This window comes from Cervus canadensis, chromosome 2 (genome assembly GCF_019320065.1).
Source record: "Cervus canadensis isolate Bull #8, Minnesota chromosome 2, ASM1932006v1, whole genome shotgun sequence".
NCBI classification, from domain to species: domain Eukaryota; kingdom Metazoa; phylum Chordata; class Mammalia; order Artiodactyla; family Cervidae; genus Cervus; species Cervus canadensis.
The window spans coordinates 30743917-30766726 of NC_057387.1; the positions used below are offsets into that span (position 1 = coordinate 30743917).

At 41.1% G+C, this 22810-nt stretch overlaps 1 pseudogene; it reads left to right on the forward strand.

Annotated features, from left to right (window-relative positions):
* The first annotated feature begins 2548 nt into the window (after positions 1-2548).
* LOC122428654 lies at positions 2549-12732 on the forward strand (annotated as a pseudogene).
* The last annotated feature ends 10078 nt before the right edge of the window (positions 12733-22810 follow it).

Genomic DNA, 22810 nt, shown 5'->3' on the forward strand with positions numbered 1-22810 from the left:
CAGAAGTACAAAGGATCATAAAAGACAACCATGAACAATTATATGCCAATACAATGGACAACCTGGAAGAAAGGGACAAATTTTTAGAAAGGTGCAATCTCCCAAGACTGAACCAGAAATAAACAGAAACTGTGGATAGATCAATTAACGGTAATGAAATTGAATCCATAAGAAAAAACGCCCAGCAAAAAAAGCCCAGGACCAATTGGCTTCATAGGTGACTCTACCAAATATTTAGAGAAGAGTTAATGCCTATCCTGTTCAAACTATTTCAAAAAATTGAGAGCGAAGAATGCTTCCCAACTCATTCTATGAGGCTAGTGTTACACTGATACCAAAGCCAGACAAGATACAATAAAAAAAGAAAATTACAGGTCAATATCGCTGTAATTGTGATGAACGCAAACACAAAAATTCTCAACAAAGTACTAGCAAACCAAATCCAGTAATACTTTAAAAGGATCAGACACCATGATCAAGAAGGATTTATCCCAGGGATATAAGGACTTTTCATCATCTGCAAACCAATCAATGTGACACATCATATTAACAAATTGAAGAATAAAAAACCATATGATCATCTCAAAAGATATAGAAAAAGCTTTTGAAAAAATTCAACATACATTTTTGATAAAGACTTTCCAGAGAGTAGGCATAGAGGGATGATACCTCAATGTAATAAAGGCCATCTATGAAAAACCCATAGCTAATATCATACTCAATGGTGAAAACTGAAAGCATTTCCTCTAAGATCAGGAAGAAGATAAGAATGCCCACTCTCGCCAGTTTTATTCAACATATTTTTGGAAGCCTTCTAGGCATAGCAGTCAGAGAAGAAAAAGAAAAGTAATCCAAATTGGAAAAGCAGAAATAAAACTGTCACTGCAGATGACCTGATACTGCACATAGAAAATCCTAAAGATGCTACCAGAAAACTACTAGAACTCATCAATGAACTTGATAAAGTTGCAGATACAAAATTAATACACAGAAATCTGTTGCATTTCTATACATTAGCAATGAAAGATCAGAAAGAAAAATTAAGCAAGAAATCTTATTTACCATTTCAATAAAAAGAATAAAACACCTAGGAATAAATCTACTTAAGGAGACTGAGGATATGTACTTTGAAAAATAGAAGATGCTGATGAAGCAATCGAAGATTACACAGATGGAAAGATATACCATTTTCTTGGCTTGGAAGAATCAGTATTGTTAAAATGACCATAACACCCAAGGCCATCTAAGGATTCAATGCAATCACCATCAAAATACCAATGGTGTTTTTCTCAGAACTAGAACAAATAATTTAAAAATTTGTATGGAAACACAGAAGACCCCAAATAGCCAACGCGATCCTGAGAGAAAAGGACAGAGCTGGAGGAATGAGACTCCCTGACTTCAGACTATCTGCAAAGCAACAGTAATCAAAGCAGGATGGTTCTGGCACAGAAATAGACACATGGATCCATGGAACAGGAAAGAGCCCAGAAATAAACCCATGCACCTATGGTCAGTCAACCTGTGACAAAGGAGGCAAGACTATGTAGTGGAGAGAAGACAATTTCTTTAATAGGTGGTGCTGGGGAGAACTGGATAGCTTCATGTAAAAGAATGAAATTAGAACTTTTTCTAATACCATATATAAAAATAACCTAAAAATGGATTGAAGACCTAAATGTAAGACTGGATACTATACTATACTGAATACTAGAAGAAAACATAGAACACTCTTTGACACAAATCATAGAAATAGTTTCTGGACCTGTCTCCTAAATAAAGGAAATAAAAAACAAAGATAAGCAAGTGGGAACTAGTTATACTTAAAAGCTTTTGCACAGCAAAGTAAACCATTGACAAAATGGAAAGACAACCTACTGAATGGGAGAAAATATTTGCAAATGATGTGACAGATAAGAGATTAATATCCAAACTATTTAAACAGCTCATACAACTCAACATTAAAAAAAAAGATTTAAAAAATGGACAGAAAAACTAAATAGACATTTTTTCAAAGAGTAAATGCAGATAGCCAACAGGCACAGGAAAAGATGCTCGACATTGCTAATCATCACGGAAATGCAAATCAAGACCTCAATGAGATATTACCTCACATGTTTCAGAATGACTACCATCAAAAAGAACCAAATAGCAAATGTAGGCAAGAAGATGTAGAGAAAAGGGACCCTTTATACACTGTTGAGGAGAATGTAATTTTGTGTAGCCACTCTGGAAAACAGAATGGAGATTTCTCAAAAAACTAAAATAGAACTACCGTATGACCCATCAGTTCTACTCCTGTGTATTTATCTGGAAAAAAACCCACTAGTTTGAAAAGAATTATGAACATGTATCTCAGTGTTCATAGCAGCATTTACAATTGCCTAGATATGAAAACAATCTAAGTGCCCATCAATAGATTAATGGATAAAGAAGATGTGCTATATATGTGTATGTATACATGCACACACAAACACAGACAAACCCACACAGTGAAATACCACTCAGCCATGAAAAGAATAAAATGTTGCCATCTACAGCAATATAGATGGATGTGGAGGTAAGTAAGATATCACTCATATGTGGAATCTAAAAGAATAAAATAATAATATAACAAAAAAGAAGCAGACTCACAGTTTTAGAGAACAAACCAGTGGTTACCAGTTGGGGGTGAGGGGCAATTTAGGAGTGGGAGAGTGGAGGTACAAACTATTGGCTTGAGGATGTATTTATATAACATGGGAAATTCAGCCAGTATTTTGCAATAACTGTAAGTGGAAAGTAACCTTTAAAAATTGTATAAACAATTTGAAAATGTTTTAAAAATTTAAAAAGTAAAGAATTATGGAGAGCAATCAATTAAATACTTTTTAACTACACTTAATATATGAAAAAGATATGAATTATAAAAATACAAAGGCTTTAGGTTATACAATCATGCTGGTCTATAAAGAAAATTAACATAGTCTATCCAATTATACATAAAAATATGTAGAATATGTAGAAAAAAATACCTTTAGAATTCTGAAAATAAGTATTTTAGCTGTCCTCCAGATAGTCATTTATTAACAGCTGAGGCAATAACAGAATGCTTTAAATAAATATGCATCAACATGCCATACAATCATGCTTATATTGGTACCAAGTACTGTAGTCTAGTAGTTCCATTCATGGTACTCTGGTGTGGTTTTATCAGTTATGAGGCATATCATAAATAATTTGATAGAAAAATAGTTAAAATACTGAAGGTACTACTTTAATATAATTATAAACTAGAGACTTCCTATTTCACCTTTATAGTCCTTTTCGTTTCAAAAATGGTTTCTTGAGTAGAAAATAATTTTCTGAGCTACAATTAGCATGATAAGAATTGTGCAGATCCAGTGCAGTTCCTTTAGATGTGTCTTGGCTGGTGAGGAACCATATTAGGAATTGCCCTTCTTGGCTACATTCATTCATCCTAATGTTCTTTGAACTCCTCACACAATTTCACCCTTCTTTGTTATTGCTCAAGCTTTTCTTCTGCCTCCAATGGCTTTTCCACTTCCCTTACTTCTTCATCTAGCTTCCTGTAAGATTGTTACTCAAATGTTACCTCTTCTGTGAAGCCTTTTAATCCTACCAGGATCTATCACTTCCTCTCTGCTTGTTTTATGAATACTGTTATTTTCATTCTCATTCATTCAACATCCATTTGAATGCCTGGAATGATAACATTCAAGCCACATAGCCTCATGATTTGAGTATGTATCAGTCATTCCAGCAGGAATGTGGATGTTTACATACAAGGACCATTTCTTAATTATCTTTGTACTCCCAGAGCTCAGTGAGAAGTGACAAGAGTAGGCATTCAGTAAATTCATGAACTAAAAAAATAAAGAGCATATTGTGTCATGGACTATTAGAATCTTATATGGAAGGCTATAGGTGAGACTGATCAAGGGAAGAGGAAGGAAAAGGAGCAGAATAAGTAGAGAGTAAAGGCTGTAAATCTCAAAAAAGCACGTCACTTGAAGCCAAAGAGCAAACTGTTCCATTGTTCCAACTGAAGTTGCCAGCAGCCATTTCCCAGTGGACAAGAGTACCAGGATCCTTTGTTCACCATGCATTTTATGTTAGTTATCACATCCCAATCTTTAGATCCCCTCAGCAAACCCACTAATTGCTTTTTAAGTTGGCTACAAAGCGGATATTAAAGTCCTTGATACTTGCCAGAGAGAAAAACAAACAGGATCCATGAATGTGCAGGGGCACAAGCTGGTACAAAGATAGGAAAGCCCATGTGCCTAGAAATGAAAAGTACAAGGTAAATCAGGGTATAAGAGAGAGACCCAACCTCTTTCTGTGTGTCCCAACCCTTGGGCCTGCCACTGTGTTCTGTGTGCTGTTAGACAGTGGAAAATCAGCACCATGAAGATCCTGGTCTTGGTCTTGATTTGTTCTCAGAGGGCATGGTAAGGTGTGTATTGGGATTTAGTTTCATCATGAATTTGTGTGAATGAGCATGACAACCTAGAGAAGAGCAAAGGACTTCTTCCACAAGCCTCTTGGAAAGGCAGTCAGATTGTTCCTTGATATCATGAACTGGTGTTGGGCCACTGCTGTGGGTCAAGACTTAAATGAATGGTATGAGAGAGAGAGAGAGAGAGAAAGAGAGAGAGAGATTGTGTGTTGGGTGTTTTGTTGCTTAAGAAGAAAGGATGCATGATCCCTGCCTCAGCTTACAGGAGGGACTGGGGAGAAACAGGCATTTCTTCTCTGGAAACAGTTTATAAGTATAAAACCAAATATATGGTGTAGTGTATTTCCATGCTGGAAATACTTGAATGACTGTGGTGGTCAGAAATTGCTAAAATCTGGGAGCATTTCCTAAAAGAGGCTCTTTTGGGTAGAGTGCTGAAGAAGTTTGGAAGTCCTAGGTTAGGTCCTTGAAGGGACTGCTGTGATGGGATGTGTGAAGCTCATTCGTTTGGTTTACCCTACCTTCTGCAGAATCATCCTGAGAAAAGGCAAGTCTATCTGAGAGGCAAAGGAGGAGTAGGATATACTGGAGAAATTCCTAAAGAACCACCCAAATGTTGATCCAGTTGCCAAGTATCATTTTGGTATTAATGCTCTTGCTTATGAGCCCTCCACCAACTACCTGGATGTAAGTGAAGTGGGATGTGGTGTTCATGACCCTCAGTCAATAACCATTGTTAAATACCTATTTGTGCCTCTCATTAGCTTTGATTTTGTACTAGTTATTGAACCTAAGTTTCACATTCCTGTAGAAAGTATCTGAAAGTTACAAGTTGGTGCTAATAGTATGGGCTTCTCAGTGGTAAAGAATCTGCCTGCCAGTGTGGGAACTGCAGGAGACAGGTTTGATCCCTGGGTTAGGAAGATCCCTTAGAAAAGGCAATAATCCACTCCAATATTCTTGCCTGGAAAATCCCATGGACAGAGGAGCTGATGGGCTATAGTCCATGGGGTTACAAAGAGTCAGATGCAACTGAGCTCACATGCAGACCTGCTAATAGTATAGTGCTCCCTTTCTTTCTTTCTTTCCTCTCTTCTTTCTTCCTCCTTTCCTCCCTCCTTTCCTCTTATTACTGGCTCATCTCTCTACAGCCTTGTCTATGTAGTAAAGTGATTCATAGTGGGAATGTTCAAGTCAATTGAGAGACTGAAAGAACATCCTAACAATGAGCTGCAGGGGAAAGAAGGAAAATATATGCAAGTCCACCAGGCAAAATATACACTGGCTCCACACACTGTATATAATCTCCCTTTTCTGAAAAGATTCACAGGAACCTAGAGCAATTGTTTGAATGTTCTTGAGGCTACAATATCTGCATAGGCACCTTAACATACATAGAGTCTCAGAGCTGGAAGTTACTTTAATGGATCTCCTATTTCAAATGCCACATTTTACAGATAGAGGAACTAGAGGCAGGCAAATGACCCAACTGACCCCAATTCACCTAGAACTAAAACTATCTCTTAATAAAACTTCTCTTCTTTCCATGCTACCTTTCACTCTAGACTCTCTAGCTCCCTTTGCAAGTATGTGACCAGGAAGGAGGAGAATGGTGGTGAAAGTATCTAATATTAGAAGAGAAGGGGAGACTAGTGTGTATGTGTGCAAGTGTGAATGTAGGCATGTGTCCGGAAAGCTGGACAGTGGATAGACGCCGGGAAAAGAGAAAGAAGAGATTCTTCTCCTTCTTTGGGTAATCTGATATTACAAAGCAGAGAACACTTTTGGAAGAGGATATTGTCTTTCCAGACCAGGTCTTAGATGGTCAAAGGTTTGCAATTAGGGATAAAAAAGTGGAATACTGAGAACATTTGACTCCAAGTGGAAAGGAGAATTGGTGGGAGAAGCCTCTTATTCCCCAAGGAAATCATTTGAGCAAAATGTGACTTCAAGTGGGCCAACTTCTTCCCCATCCTTTGGATAAGGCTTGGCTGCTTAATGAGGGTGACAAACCTTTCTTTGCAGCCTTTCTACTTTGGGGAGATCAGCATTGGAACACCACCCCAAAATTTCCTGGTCCCCTTTGACACGGGCTCCTCCAACCTGTGGGTGCTGTCCACCTACTGCCAGACTGAGGCCTGTTGTGAGTACACCACCATCACTACCACCCCTGAATGGGAGGGGCAGCATCCAAATTGAGCACAGGCTTATACTGCTAAGTCCAGAGTTCTTGCTGCATAAACATTAGCTCTTCCTGCTAAAGTTGGGAACATCTGGATGTCTTGCCTTTGGTCTACATTTCAGAAGTGCTGACAGTTCTGGGGAGAGACAGCAGACACAGAATGAGGCTTCCATTCCTTTCTACTTTGTTCTTTTGCTCAGCTCTCTCCCATGGGCTGGAATTCTTGGCATTTTGAAGAGATCCATCCCTCAGGGACAGTGGGTTGGAGAGAATTTTGGCAATGTATGTTATCCAAGGGGACAGGCTTAGCTGTGGCCAACATAGTGTGTTTACCGCACAAAGTTGCTGAGGCTGAGGCCCTATCACATCCATGGTCTGATGACCCCAGGTTATCAAGGGTAAGTTGTCTTCAAGTATTTTGGAAATTAATGACTGACACTAATATTTCATCTTCCTATAGCCACTCACACTACTGTGAGTTCAACCCCAGCAAGTCCTTCACCTTCAGTGTCAATGGACAAACCTATACGCTGTCCTGTGGGAGCAGAAGCCTGAGTATGGTCCTGGAATATGACACTGTGACTGTGAGTGATGTTCTCACAGCTGTGGAGGCTCTGTGGTTTCCCCCCTAGTTTCTAGAGCCTTAAGCTTCCAGAAAAATCCATAATTACTAATTTAGTACAACCTCCCTGGGAGCTAAGAGGTGGAAAGGATGTCAAAGGCCATGTAATTCAATCTTCCTCCCAAGACAGGCTTCCACAGCAGTCCTGACTGCCGAAAGCTCTTTATGTGATGTTAAGGTTGCTGTGCCTTTCGACTTTACTTCCTAGTCTTAACTCTGCCCCCTGGAACCACCTAGAATAAATCCCCTCTCTCCTCCACACAGTTTCACTTTGGATATTTGATGACTTGTCCTTTCACTATTCTCTTATTTCCTCATGTCTAATTCTCAGAGTTCTTTGTTGTTTTTGCACATGGATTGTTGAGGATAAAAACAGTTTTATAAATAGAAAAAGAAATAGGAGAATAGAAAAACCTATTCTTTCACTGTAAATGGATGTGGAAACTATAACTCCAGGAAGTGATTGCCTCTGCTTCCCCAATACCTACCTATTTTTTTCTGGGATACACATGGTTGAGTGATGCTGTTGCCCGTTCCCTTTCCACCCTTGCCCTCATGTTTGAGCTCAGCATGAAAAAAGCCAACTTCCTCTCCTGAGAGGGGTTCTAGATCCCAGACCCCGGGCACCTAAGTCTGAAAGAATTTACCCACCTGAATTGTGAAGCTCTCTGTCTGCTCACTCCAGGCTCAGAACATTGTCATTTATAACCATGAGTTTGGCCTGAGTGAGAATGAGCCCAGCGACCCTTTCTACTATTCAAACTTTGATGGGATTATGGAAATGGCCTACCCCAGCTTGGCGGTGGGGGGCAACCCAACAGTCATGCAGAACATGCTGTAGTAGGACAAGCTGACCCAACCCTTCTTCAGCTTCTACTCCTCTTGGTAAGAATCCTTGTCCAGGGAAGGGCCCATCAAATGAGGCTCTGTGGGGGCTTTGGACAACTCAACATCAGACAGAGCCCAGGTAAAAAAAAGTTTCCTGATAAAATGAGTATAATGTGCTATATACAATCCCACATATATTTCTGAAAATTTGTAATTACATTTTGGGGGGAATTTTATTTTAAATGCACTGGAAGAATTTTTCATAATGACCATACTAGCCATATGATGACTCTCTTCTTAAAAATGAACAATGCTCCTTCAACATTTGTTCAGTAAATCCAGAGATTGCTGTGTTGGATTTGCACAGCTGTAGAATGATTGAACAAGCTCCATGAGCATTTACTATAAAGAGAAGAGAAGTGAAGTGATAACTATAATAACACCTCTGGCTTTATAAAATATTCTTGTAGCAATAACTTCAAATGACATCTGAAAAATCCTATTGGCCTCATTTTGCCAGTGAGGAAATGGAGGCTTAAACATGTTGTGAATGTTAAACAAGTTCAGTATCTGGTAGGCATGAAGCCAAGACTCCATCTCAAAAATCTTGATCAGAAATCCAGTACTTTTCATTTGGACTCAAACTTCATGGCAAACTTTACTCCCTGATCCTTTATTCCTAAACACATGGTCCTCAGGGTACCTGATCCAAATAGCTTACTCTGAGGACTGGCAGGCCCAGGTAGTAAACACACAGGAGGCCTAGTTATCAAATTGACCCTGATAGGAGCATCCCCATCATGGCACACTTGGGGTCTTCGTCAGGCCCCATCCCAGGTACTCTCAGTGGGGTTTCTTCTTATCCTCTCCCTGTCCAGGGAAGGCCTCTCTGGGATACTCTTATAGTCTATTTTCAGGTGCCTGTCCTCTCCTTTATGACGGAGTCTGTGTTTCCAAGTCTCTGACGTTTTGGATGTTTCTCTGAGACTTCTCCTCTCTATAGTACCTTGAGCTAGGTAGAGTGTGCGGAGCAGCTGAGAGGCCAGCACACCCTTGTTCTGCAGTTCCTCTGTGTCTGAGGGAGAGAGGAAAGGGAGGAGGAGAGAGAGGAACTACCCAACCCATCTGTGCTGCAGGACTCATGCACTTGGCCTTTCTCCCCAGACAGCCAGCTTATCAGTATGGTGGAGAGCTTATCCTGGGAGGCGTGGATGCTCAGCTCTGTTCTGGTGAGATTGTCAGGACCCCTGTCACCTGGGAGCTGTACTGGCAGATTGCCATCCAGGAGTACGTAAAGTGGACAGTTCCTAGGGATCATGGGCATTCCCGTAATCTCCCAGCATGACAGTATTGCCCGTCCCTCTCATGACATGGATTTCTTAATCACCAAACCTCCAGGCTGAGGTGGTCCTGGAGCCCAGTAGATGCTGGCGTCTAGCTCTTGACTGAACCTTTAGAACTGGCCACTGAACTTTGCCACACCGGCAGGTTGGTCATTCTTAGGCCCTCTGAATTCACATCTTTGTTCTTAAAACCTCATTATCCTATCAGCATAATCTCTACCCACTTCCATCATGAGCAAGAGTAATGCTGTCACTTTTTCTTAGGGATGGTCTTGATCGCTGCCTCCTGTACAATGTCATGAACCTCCATCCATAGTTCTTCAGGCACTCTGTCTGTCAGATCTAACCCCTTGAATCTGTTTGTCACTTCTACTGTATAATCGTAAGGGATTTGATTTAGATCATACCTGAATGGTCTAGTGGTTTTCCCTACTTTCTTCAATTTAACTCTGAATTTTGTAATCAGGAGTTCATGATCTGAGCCACAGTCAGCTCCCAGTCTTGTTTTGCTGACTGTATAGAGCTTCTCCATCTTTGGCTGCAAAGAATATAATCAATCTGACTTTGGTATTGACCATCTGGTTTTGAACCATGGTGTTGGAGAAGACTCTTGAGAGTTTCTTGGACTGCAAGGAGATCAAACCAGTCCATCCTAAAGGAAATCAGTACTGAATATTCATTGGACTGATGCTGAAGCTGAAACTCCAATACTTTGGCCACCTGATGCAAATAACTGACTCTTTCAAAAAGACCCTGATGCTGGGAAAGATTGAAGGTGGGAAGAGAAGGGGACGACACAGGATGAGATGGTTGGATGACATCACCGACTCAATGGACATGAATTTGAGTAAGCTCTGGCAGTTGGTGATGGACAGGGAAGCCTGGCATGTTGTGGTCCATGGGGTCTCAAAGAGGTGGACACGACTGAGTGACTGAACTGAACTGAATTGAATGCTGTCACTGGTGTTTTCCATATTCCAGATATTATGCTAAATATTTCACTATACTATTGCATATAAAAATATATAATTCTATAAGGATGTCAGCATCATATTGCATTCTATAGATAGAAAGAAATCAAGGCTCAGAGGTTAGTAAGTTATCCAAAGTCACACATTTCATGAATTTTGAAATTTGAGCGCAAGCTTATCAGATCTCCAAATTCATGATCGTGAGTCTGTTACTTCTACACTTAAAGCTGCCAAGTATTTTCCATTGTATGCAAGTTTAAAGACAAAATGCCTTGGCCCTGTATTAAAGACCATATAAAACCTAGGCCTTACCTATCAATATAGCCTTCCCACTACTTCCTGATCTGAAGCATAGATGTCATCAAGCCCTTGCACCTTGTCATAACTTTCTTGCTTCTTTTGTTTGTATCACCTGGTGTACCCCTCTTCTCCTCTGTGCTTATTTGAACTTTAGGCAAACTTCAGAGCCTGGATTAATTCCTATCTCCTCAAAAACCTCTCCTGGAGGCCCAGTCTATGGTGATCTCTCTTTGAATCCAATAGTATTTACCTGTGCTCGTTTCACAGGTTGTATGTCCTAATTGCTGGGACACTGGAAAAACCTGGCACAAGTAGATTAAAGAAGACATGCACAGTTTTTCTTTCTAAGGACTGGAGAGGTCACCAGTCCAAGACTGAGGCTATTATTCCAGTAATCACAAAGGCCCAGTAGCATCATGTGGGCAGATGTGTCATAGAGTGGCCCTGCTTCCTGGAAGATGCAGAGTGTTAGAGCTCTTGAACTGGTGGGTGATAAGAGGAGGACAAGAATCATGTTTGCAGAAGAGGCACCTGACTTTTTCTTTGTGCTGGCGTCTCTGTCAGGTTTGCCATTATGACCAGGCCACTGGTTGGTGTTCTGAAGGCTGCCAGGCCATTGTGGATACCGGGACTTTCCTGCTGGCTGTTCCCCAGCAGTTCATGACCTCCTTCCTGCAGGCAATGGGAGCCCAGGAGAATGAGAATGGTGATGTGAGAAACCAGAAGCCAAGGGTTTCTCTGCACATCCAGGTGGCCTCAGGACAGGAGCCCGACAGCATGAGTTCATGAGAGGGAGGAGGAAGCGTGGGGGATGCGAACCCCCGGCAGGACAGAACTGGTGAAGACAAAGCTTGAACCTCCAAAGCAAAGAAGGGAAAGGAGAGGGAGTAATACTAACTCCATCCAGACTGTGAGGTTGCTCTGAGTGGTTGTCAGGAGGTGCTGCTTGTCCATCGTAGGTTCTAGGAGCACATTTCAGCTCAGTCTGGCTGCTGTCATTTGCATGAAATAGAGTCAGGGCACAGTGCACTTCTCCATTCCACTTGGTTGTCTTCCTTCGCTAGGAATGCACCTTTGGGCTTTACTCTGAATAGCCTTCTGTCCCCATGTCTGCTCCCCTTGGTACCCATATCTGGTTTGCTTTTCCTTGCATGCAAATATCTCTGTGTGTGTGTGTGTGAGAGAGAGAGAGAGAGAGAGAGATGAATACATGGACTGATGCATACACATGTGGACATGAGAGGGTATGACTATACTTGTACAAATGTGTGCCCATGCTTTTTCTCTATGATTTGAGGTTAGAATTTGGTCCTAGAAAAGCCGAACTCCTTATGACCATATCTGTACTCCCAAAATCTAAGGGCTGAGGTGTGTTTAAGGGAGGAATCAAGAAGCCAAAGGGTTGGTCAGTGTTGCACTTGGGAGTCAGGCCTGGCCTTCCAGTCTCTGCAACAGTCTCTACTGGATGGTGGAGAAGAGAGTCCCACAGGAAAAGAGGGCCTTGGGCCCTTTTCTGGGCCCACAGTCCCAGGCGTTCTGCAGCATTGCCTTTTCTCTCTCAGTTTGTGGTAAGCTGCGACTATGTGGAGAGCCTGCCTACCATCACCTTCACCATCGGCAGGTCCCAGCTCTCACTGCTGCCCTCCGCCTATGTCTTCAATGTACGTATTCGCCCCAGGATCCCTGCATATGTGCTCATATGGGCCCAGAGGCTGTTCTGTGTCCCAGCTCGCATCTGGGCACCTATAGGTGTTTCCAAGGGGCAGGACTGAGGGTGAACAAGAAGTTAGGGGCCCCCACGTGTCATGGGACATAGGGTGGGGGACATTTCCATGGGGCAAGGCCTCTGCAGTGCCACTGGTGATGGTCTGTCCGCTGTTTCTTCAGAACAATGACTACTGCATGCTGGGAACTGTTCTCCTCCAGCAGGAAGTCCCTGTGGATTCTGGGTGATGTCTTCCTCAAGGAGTTTTACTGTCTTCAACACGGCCAACAACTAGGTGGGCTTTGCCCTCTCCACCTAGAGAAATGCGAGGCAGCCATTTCCACTCTCCCTGAGGACTCTGTAGTTGCCCTGATGCCTCTGGGGTGAGGGCAACATTTCAAACAACCCTGATTTCTTCAGCTCACAACAGCTTCACTCACAGCTTCATGAAACTAATAAACTCAGAAATCTTCAAACATCTTCGAGGTTCCTTGCAATAAACAACTTAGTATTTGATTCCAGTTTGAAAGTTAGCAACAGCTGTTGGGGGATCTGTTAATTGATGGATGAGAACAGGAGGCATGGTATCTGGCTGAACATAGCATGGGTGTCAAGGAGATGGTGGTTTCTGCATGAGGGTCCCTGGTTGGAGGTTTTCACCACTCCTAGCACTCTTTTCTCCATCACAATTTTCTCTCCATTCTTAAAAAAGAAAGTGAGCCAGAGCAACTGATGACTCAAGAATTTTTAAGTAAACAGAAACCTACTAGAGCTTTTTAAACAGGTGCTCTGATGGCCAAATCTGATGAGAAAACAGTTGTTGTGTGTGTTTGTTTTTGAGGAGAACAGTACAGTTTTCATGAATCTGACTACTCACTGCCTTTTTTGCCATTATACCCTACATGTACTCTCAGGCTGCCTAACAGATTCAATTTACCTGCCTGGGCCTGAAAGCGTTTGAGTTTAACGCCCCAATCTTATTTTACAGTGGAAAGAACTGAGGCATCAAATGACAATTACGTAGTTATTGTTAAAATCAGATCCAGAGGAGGAGCTAAGGTGGTGGAGGAATAGGATGGGGAGACCACTTTCTCCCCCACAAATTCATCAAAAGAACATTTGAATGCTGAACAAACTCCACAAACAACTTCTGATCACTAGCAGAGGACATCACATGCCCAGAAAAGCAGCTCATTGTCTTCGAAAGGAGGTAGGACAAAATATAAAAGATAAAAAGAGACAAAAGAGTCAGGGATGGAGATCCATCCCGGGAAGGGAGTCTTAATAGAGGAAGTTTCCAAACACCAGGAAACCCTCTCACAGGCGGGTCTGGGGGCAACCTAACTGGGAAGAAAAATAAATAAAACCCACAGATTACATGCCTAAAAGTAACTCCCAGCAGAAAAGTACCCTAGACGCCCGCAGCCACCACCAGCAAGGGGGGTCTGAACGGAGAGGAGAGGAGCGGGCAGCATTACTTAGGAACAAAGGACTGAGCAAATACCAGAGAAGAGCTAGCCGGCTGCGGACCAGCCCATCCCCCGCAGGAGGCAGGAGGCAGCGGGGAGGGGAAAGGGGCAAACTCGGCCCCAGAGAGGGCATCCCCTACCAAACTGCAAACGGGCTTCCCATTTCTAACCAAAGACTTCCTGAGATTCTGGATGGTTGGCATCCGCCGGGAGGGTCACAGCTAGAGACAGCTCCCCAGAAGAGACACAAGGTGCACTGGACCAGATGCGCCTGGAAACTGAGGCTGGGACTGGGGAGGGGAGAAGTCGTGCTGCACCTGGGGAGAGTGTGCTCGTCAAGCTCCTGGCTGCCTGAGCTGCTCTGAGGGGAAGGCACAAAATGCAGGCCCAACCGAGTCTGCATCTTTGTGGAGTACCCGAGAACTTGAACTTGAGTGACTTAGGCCTGGGAAGTGCACGCAACTCAAGGCCCGCTCCCTGCAGAGCAGCCTGGAGCCTGAGGAGTGTAGACGGGGAAAACTACATAACGCAGGAACATAACCCTGAGCATCAATATACAGGCTGCCCAAGTCACACCAAACCCATAGACCCATCTCATAACTCACTACTGGACACTCTATTGCACTCCAGAGAGAAGAGATCCAGCTCCACCCACCAGAACATGGACGCAAGCTTCCCTAATCAGGAAACCTCGACAAGACAATCATCCAACCACACCCACTGGGAGAAACCTCCACAATAAAAAGGAATCACAGACTACCAGAATACAGAAAGACCACCCCAAACACAGCAATCTAAGTAAGACGAAAAGGCAGAGAAATACCCAGCAGGTAAAGGAACATGAAAAATGCCCACCAAGCCAAACAAAAGAGGAGGAGATAGGGAGTCTACCTGAAAAAGAATTTAGAATAATGATAATAAAAATGATCCAAAATATTGAAAACAAAATGGAGTTACAGATAAATAGCCTGGAGACAAGGATTGAGAAGATGCAAGGAATGTTTAATAAGGAACTAGAAGAAATAAAAAAGAGTCAATTAAAAATGAATAATGCAATAAATGAGATCAAAAACACTCTGGAGGGAACCAACAGTAGAATAATGGAGGCAGAAGATAGGATAAGTGAGATAGAAGATAAGATGGTGGAAATAAATGAAGCAGAGAGGAAAAAAGAATGAAAAGAAATGAAGACAACCTCAGGGACCTCTGAGACAACGTGAAACGCCCCAACATTCGAATCATAGGAGTCCCAGAAGAAGAAGACAAAAAGAAAGGCCATGAGAAAATACTCGAGGAGATAATAGCTGAAAACTTCCCTAAAATGGCTAAGGAAATAGCCACCCAAGTCCAAGAAACCCAGAGAGTCCCAAACAGGATAAACCCAAGGCAAAACACCCCAAGACACATATTAATCAAATTAACAAAGATCAAACACAAAGAACAAATATTAAAAGCAGCAAGGGAGAAACAACATATAACACACAAGGGGATTCCCATAAGAATAATAGCTGACCTTTCAATAGAAACTCTTCAGGCCAGAAGGGAATGGCAGGACATACTTAAAGTGATGAACGAAAATAACCTACAACCCAGATTACTGTACCCAGCAAGGATCTCACTTAGATGTGAAGGAGAATTCAAAAGCTTTACAGACAAGTAAAAGCTGAGAGAATTCAGCACCACCAAAACAGCTCTTCAACAAATGCTAAAGGATCTTCTCTAGACAGGAAACACAGAAAGGGCGTATGAATGTGAACCCAAAACAACAAAGCAAATGGCAACGGGACCATTCTTATCAACAATTACCTTAAATGTAAATGGGTTGAATGCCCCAACCAAAACACCAAGACTGGCTGAATGGATATGAAAGCAAGACCCCTATATATGCTGTCCACAAGAGACCCACCTCAAAACAAGGGACACATACAGACTGAAAGTGAAGGGCTGGAAAAAGATATCCCACGCAAATGGAGACCAAAAGAGTTGTAATATTCATATCAAATAAAATAGACTTTAAAATAAAGGCTGTGAAAAGAGACAAAGAAGGACACTACATAATGATCAAAGGATCAAGCCAAGAAGAAGATATAACAATTATAAATATATATGTACCCAAAATAGGAGCACCCCATTATGGAAGGCAAATGCTAACAAGAATGAAAGGGGAAATTAACAATAGCACAATAATAGTGGGAGACTTTAATACCCCACTCACACCTACGGATAGATCAACTAAACAGAAAATCAACAAGGAAACACAAACTTTAAATGACACAATGGTCCAGCTAGACCTAATTGATGTCTATAGGACATTTCACTCCAAAACAATCCATTTCACCTTTTTCTCAAGTGCACACAGAAACTTCTCCAGAATAGATCACATCCTGGGCAATAAATCTAGCCTTGGTAAATTCAAAAAAATTGAAATCATTCCAAGCATCTTTTCTGACCACAATGCAGTAAGATTAGATCTCAATTACAGGAAAAAAAAAAAAAAAACTATGAAAAATTTTAACATATGGAGGCTAAATAATATGCTTCTGAATAACCAACAAATCATAGAAGAAATAAAAAAAAGAAATAAAAATATGCATAGAAGCGAATGAAAACACAACAACCCCAAACCTATGGGACACTGTAAAAGCAGTGCTAAGGGGAAAGTTCATAGCAATACAGGCTTACCTCAAGAAACAAGAAAAAAGTCAAATAAATAGCCTAAGTCTACACCTAAAGCAACTAGAGAAGGAAGAAATAAAGAATCCCAGGGTTAGTAGAAGGAGAGAAATCTTAAAAATTAGGGCAGAAATAAATGCAAAAGAAACAAAAGAGACCATAGTAAAAATCAACAAAGCTAAAAGCTGGTTTTTTGAACAGGTAAATAAAATTGATAAACCGTTAGCCAGACTCATCAAGAAACAAAGGGAGAAGAACCAAATCAACAAAATTAGAAATGAAAGTGGATAAATCACAACAGACAACACTGAAATACAAAGGATCATAAGAGTCTACTACCAGCAGCTCTATGACAGTAAAATGGACAACTTGGAAGAAATGGAAAAATTCTTAGAAAAGTATAACTTTCCAAAACTGAACCAGGAAGAAATAGATCTTAACAGATCCATCACAAGCAAGGAAATCGAAACTGTAATCAGAAATCTTCCAGCAACCAAAAGCCCAGGACCAGATGGCTTCACAGCTGAATTCTACCAAAAATTTAGAGAAAGAGCTAACACCTTTCTTACTCAAACTCTTCCAGAAAATTCCAGAAGAAAGCAAACTTCCAAATTCATTCTATGAGGCCACCATCACACTAATACCAAAACCAGACAAAGATGCCACAAAAAAAAGAAAACCACAGGCCAGTATCACTGATGAACACAGATGCAAAAATCCTCAACAAAATTCTAGCAAACAGAAACCAACAACATATTAAAAAGATCATCCATCATGACGAAGTGGGTTTTATCCCAGGAATGCAAGGATTCTTTAATGTCTGCAAATCAATCAATGTTATACACCACATTAACAAATTGAAAGATAAAAACCATATGATTATCTCAATAAATGCAGGGAAAGCCTTTGACAACACTCAATATCCATTTATGATAAAAATAAAAACCCTCCATAAAGCAGGAATAGAAGGAACATACCTCAACATAATAAAAGCTATATATGACAAACCCACAGCAAACATTATCCTCAATGGTGAAACGTTGAAAGCATTTTCCTTAAAGTCAGGAACAAGACAAGGGTGCCCACTCTCACTACTCCTATTCAACATAGTTTTGGAAGTGTTGGCCACAGCAATCAGAGCAGAGAAAGAAATAGAAGGAATCCAGATAGGAAAAGAAGTAAAACTTTCACTGTTTGCAGATCACATGATCCTCTACGTAGAAAACCCTAAAGACTCTACCAGAAAATTACTGGAGCTAATCAATGAATATAGTAAAGTTGCAGGATATAAAATAAACACACAGAAATCCCTTGCATTCTTATACACTAACAATGAGAAAACAGAAAGATAAATAAAAGAAACAATACCATTCACCAATGCAACAAAAAGAATAAAATATTTAGGAGTATATCTACCTAAAGAAATGAAAGACTTATACATAGAAAACTATAAAACACCAATGAAAGAAATCAAAGAGGACACAAATAGATGGAGAAATATACCGTGTTCATGGATTGGAAGAATCAATATTGTCAAAATGGCTATTCTACCCAAAGCAATCTATAGATTCAATGCAATCCCTATCAAGCTACCAACGGTATTTTTCACAGAAGTAGAACAAATAATTTCACAATTTGTATGGAAACACAGAAAACCTCTAATAGCCAAAGCAATCTTGAGAAGAAGAATGGAACTGGAGGAATCAACCTGCCTGACTTCACACCCTACTACAAAGCCACAGTCATCAAGACAGTATGGTACTGGCACAAAGACAGAAATATAGATCAATGGAACAGAATAGAAAGCCCAGAGATAAATCCACGAACCTATGGACACCTTATCTTTGACAAAGGAGGGAAGGATATACAATGGAAAAAAGACAACCTCTTTAACAAGTGGTGCTGGGAAAACTGGTCAACCACTTGTAAAAGAATGAAACTAGAACACTTTCTAACACCATACACAAAAATAAACTCAAAATGGATTAAAGATCTAAATGTAAGAACAGAAACTAAAAACTCCTAGAGAAGAACATAGGCAAAACACTCTCCAACGTAAATCACAGCAGGATCCTCTATGACCCACCTCCCAGAATATTGGAAATAAAAGCAAAAATAAACAAATGGGATCTAATTAAACTTAAAAGCTTTTGCAAAACAAAGGAAACTATAAGCAAGGTGAAAAGACAGCCTTCAGAATGGGAAAAAGTAATGGCAACTGAAACAACTGACAAAGAATTAATCTCCAAAATATACAAGGAGCTCACACAGTTCAATTCCAGAAAAATAAATGACCCAGTCAAAAATGGGCCAAAGAACTAAACAGACATTTCTCCAAAGAAGACATACAGATGACTAACAAACATATGAAAAAATGCTCAAATCACTCATTATCAGAGAAATGCAAATCAAAATCACAATGAGGTACCATTACACACCAGTCAGGATGGCTGCTATCCAAAAGTCAATAAGCAATAAATGCTGGAGAGGGTGTGGAGAAAAGGGAACCCTCTTACACTGTTGGTGGGAATGCAAACTAGTACAGCCACTATGGAGAACAGTGTGGAGATAGCTTAAAAAACAGGAAATAGAACTGCCATATGACCCAGCAATCCCACTCCTGGGTATACACACCGAGGAAACCAGATCTGAAAAAGACACGTGCACCCCAATGTTCATTGCAGCACTGTTTATAATAGCCAGGACATGGAAGCAACCTAGATGCCCATCAGCAGACGAATGGATAAGGAAGCTGTGGTACATATACACCATGGAATATTACTCAGCCATTAAAAAGAATTCATTTGAATCAGTTCTAATGAGATGGATGAAACTGGAGCCCATTATACAGAGTGAAGTAAGCCAGAAAGATAAAGACCAATACAGTATACTAACGCATATATATGGAATTTTAAAAGATGGTAACTATAACTCTATATGCAAGACAGAATAAGAGACACAGAAGGCAGAGAACAGACTTTTGGACTCTGTGGGAGAAGGCGAGGGTGGGATGTTCTGAGAGAATAGCATTGAAACAAGTATACTATCAAGTGTGAAACAGATCACCAGCCCAGGTTGGATGCATGAGACAAGTGCTCAGGGCTGGTGCACTGGGAAGACCCAGAGGGATGGGATGGGGAGGGAGGTGGGAGGGGGGATTGGGATGGGGAACACATGTAAATCCATGGCTGATTCATGTCAATCTATGGCAAAAACCACTACAATATTGTAAAGTAATTAGCCTCCAACTAATAAAAATAAATGAAAAAAAAATCAGATCCAGACATATTTACCATATTGCTATGTAATGAAGCTCATTGTATGCAAGTTACCGGGGCATGTAAATATAGGTGAGGCTTGGCTCTGGCCCTCTAGGAATTTTCAGTCAAGTGAAGCATATTGCTTGTTTTATTTTTTAAAAAAAATTTAATTTTTGTATTTAAAATTTTTAAGTTGTTTATTTATTTTTATTATTTTCTTCCAGTTTTATTGAGATATAATTGACATACAGCATCATCTAAGATTAAGGGTTTCCCTGGTGGCTCAGATGGTAAAGAATCTACCTACAATGCAGGAGACCCAGGATCAATCCCTGGGTCAGGAAGATCCCATGGAGAATGGAATAGCACCCCACTCCAGTATTCTTGCTTGGAGAATTTCATTGACAGAAGGAGTCTGGTGAGCTGCAGTCCATAGGGTCACAAAGAGGCAGACACAACCTAGCAACTAACACTTTCATAATGATTTGACTTATATACATCATGAAATGATTACCACAATAAGTTTAGTGAACATCCAGTCATCTCATACAGATATAAAAGAAAAAGAAAAAATATTTTTCCTTGTGATGAGAACCCTTAGGATTTATTTCCTTAACAACTTTCATATATAGTTGTTGTCAGTCGCTCAGTCATGTACAACTCTTCACAACACAACTATATAACATAAAGCAGTGTTAATCATATTTACCACGTTGTACATTACATCCCTAGTACTTACTTATCTTATAATTAAAAGTATATCTTCTGACCACCTTAATCCAATTCCCCTATCCCTCCACACTTTGTCTCTGGTAACCATAAATCTGACCTATTTTCCTCATGAGTCTTTTTATCTGTTCATTTGTTTTTGAAGTATAAGGGACCTACACACTGTTAATTCCTGGTGCACAACATAGTGATTTGATGTTTGGTATTGACTGGCTGATGGGCAGGTAGGCTGCCAACACTAGTAGACTTGAGTAAGGATTCCAAAGTGTCACTTTCCAGTACTAGAGTTCTCATGCTGGAAGGAGCTCTCCTGATGGCTATTGCCAATGTCTGTTTCCACAGGGAATGTCCCAGTTCCCTCTTGCCTCTACAAGAGGTCCACAAGATCAGCAAGTGGGTCAGACCGGAATCCCTTCTAATTATTGCCTCTGCACTGGGTCTCAGAGTGAGTGAGATTTTGCATGTGTCTTTTAGGAGTGGAGTCTCTGCTTCCTACAGCCCTCTTGTTCTCCTGTAGGCAAGCCCCACTTACCTTCAAAGTCAGACATTCTTGTTGTCCTAGTTACAGGATCCCCAGTCTGGGAAGCTCAATGTGAAGCTTGAATCCCTCACTTTTGGGGGAGAATTTCTACATTTGTGATTATCTTCCTGTTTGTGGGTCACCTACCTGGGTGTGTGAGTCTAGACTATACCACAGCTCTGTTCTTCCTACCTACTGTGATTCCTTCTTTATATTGTTAAATGTGGGTAATTTTTTCAGCTAGTTTTCAGGTCATTCTCATCATTAGTTACTCTGTAAATAATTGTAATTTTGGTGTGTCCATAGGATGAGGTGAGCTGAGTGTCTTCCTACTCTGCCATCTTGGCCACTTCCCTTGATATGGCATTTTACTTTTTGGGCACTTTTTCTGTTTGAAGTAAGCCCACTTGCTGAATTTGCACTACCTCATTATCAGTGATCATCTGGAGCAGGTTCTTCTCATGCAGAAATGCTGCCTCCAGGAAACTAAAAACTGTTATTGCTCTGGGACCTCAAACTACTTCAACCAATGTAATTAGGACATATCTGGAAAGAAAGATGTAAAGTCTTATCAATCCAGATGTGTGTAGGTTGTTGGTGGTGGATGTAGGTATGTATTTTTCTAGGGGCTTCCCTGGTAGCTCAGCTGGTAAAGAATCTGCGTGCAATACAGGAGACCCTGGTTCAATTCCTGGGTTGGGAAGATCCCCTGGAGAAGGGATAGGCTACCCGCTCCAGTATTCTGGCCTGGAGAGTTTTATGGATAGAGGAGTCTGCCAGGCCATGTAACACATAATGCATTGATTTTATTGAACTGAGGTGTGTCTGCGCTTGAGCCATTCCTTCTTTCTCTTCTGTTGCATTTCTCTGATGAAAGAAATAGTCTTTGTGTCAAAGGGAAAGGAGTTGCAGGTTAGCCCCAGTTCACCTCCATCCTCATCCCCTGGCCTGTCAGCCACTGTCCCTGCCTCAGTTTCTTCTTTATTCATGCTCTGGCCTCTGGGCTCAACTACATAGAACAAAAATTTTGAGTTAGAGATGTAATTTCTGGGAATTTCTCAATACCTGCTGCTGCTACTGCTGCTGCTAAGTCGCTTCAGTCGTGTCTGACTCTGTGCGACCCCATAGATGGCAGCCCACCAGGCTCTGCCATCCCTGGGATTCTCCAGGCAAGAACACTGGAGTGGGTTGCCATTTCCTTCTCCAATGCATGAAAGTGAACAGGGAAAGTGAAGTCGCTCAGTTGTGTCTGACTCGTAGTGACCCCATGGACTGCAGCCTACCAGGCTCCTCCATCCATGGGATTTTCCAGGTAAGAGTATTGAAGTGGGGTGCCATTGCCTTCTCCCTCTCAATACCTAGATACAACCAAATGCAAGCTATCATGAGTCACCTGAAATTCATCAGCAAGCACAAACCTGTTGGAACAACATAGGATAGTACTGGTAAAGCCAGAGCTAGAGATTTCTATTTGCTCCTGGATTCTAGAAAATAACACCCAACAGAAACTTCTCCACAGGTTAAGATCTGTTCTGCCTTGAGTATCATGGTGGGACATGGACTCAATTTACTAATATGTGACTATTCCTTCATATTTCGCTAGCACCCCTTTGTCTCCACCATGCTAAATAAGATCTTGCCTGACCAATTATCTTATTTTCTGCTATAGAGAGTTAGAGGAGTGAAAGGAGAGAGAGAGAACTTGTGTAGAGAGGTAGGAAAATAGAGGAAAGTATTTAGTTGAAA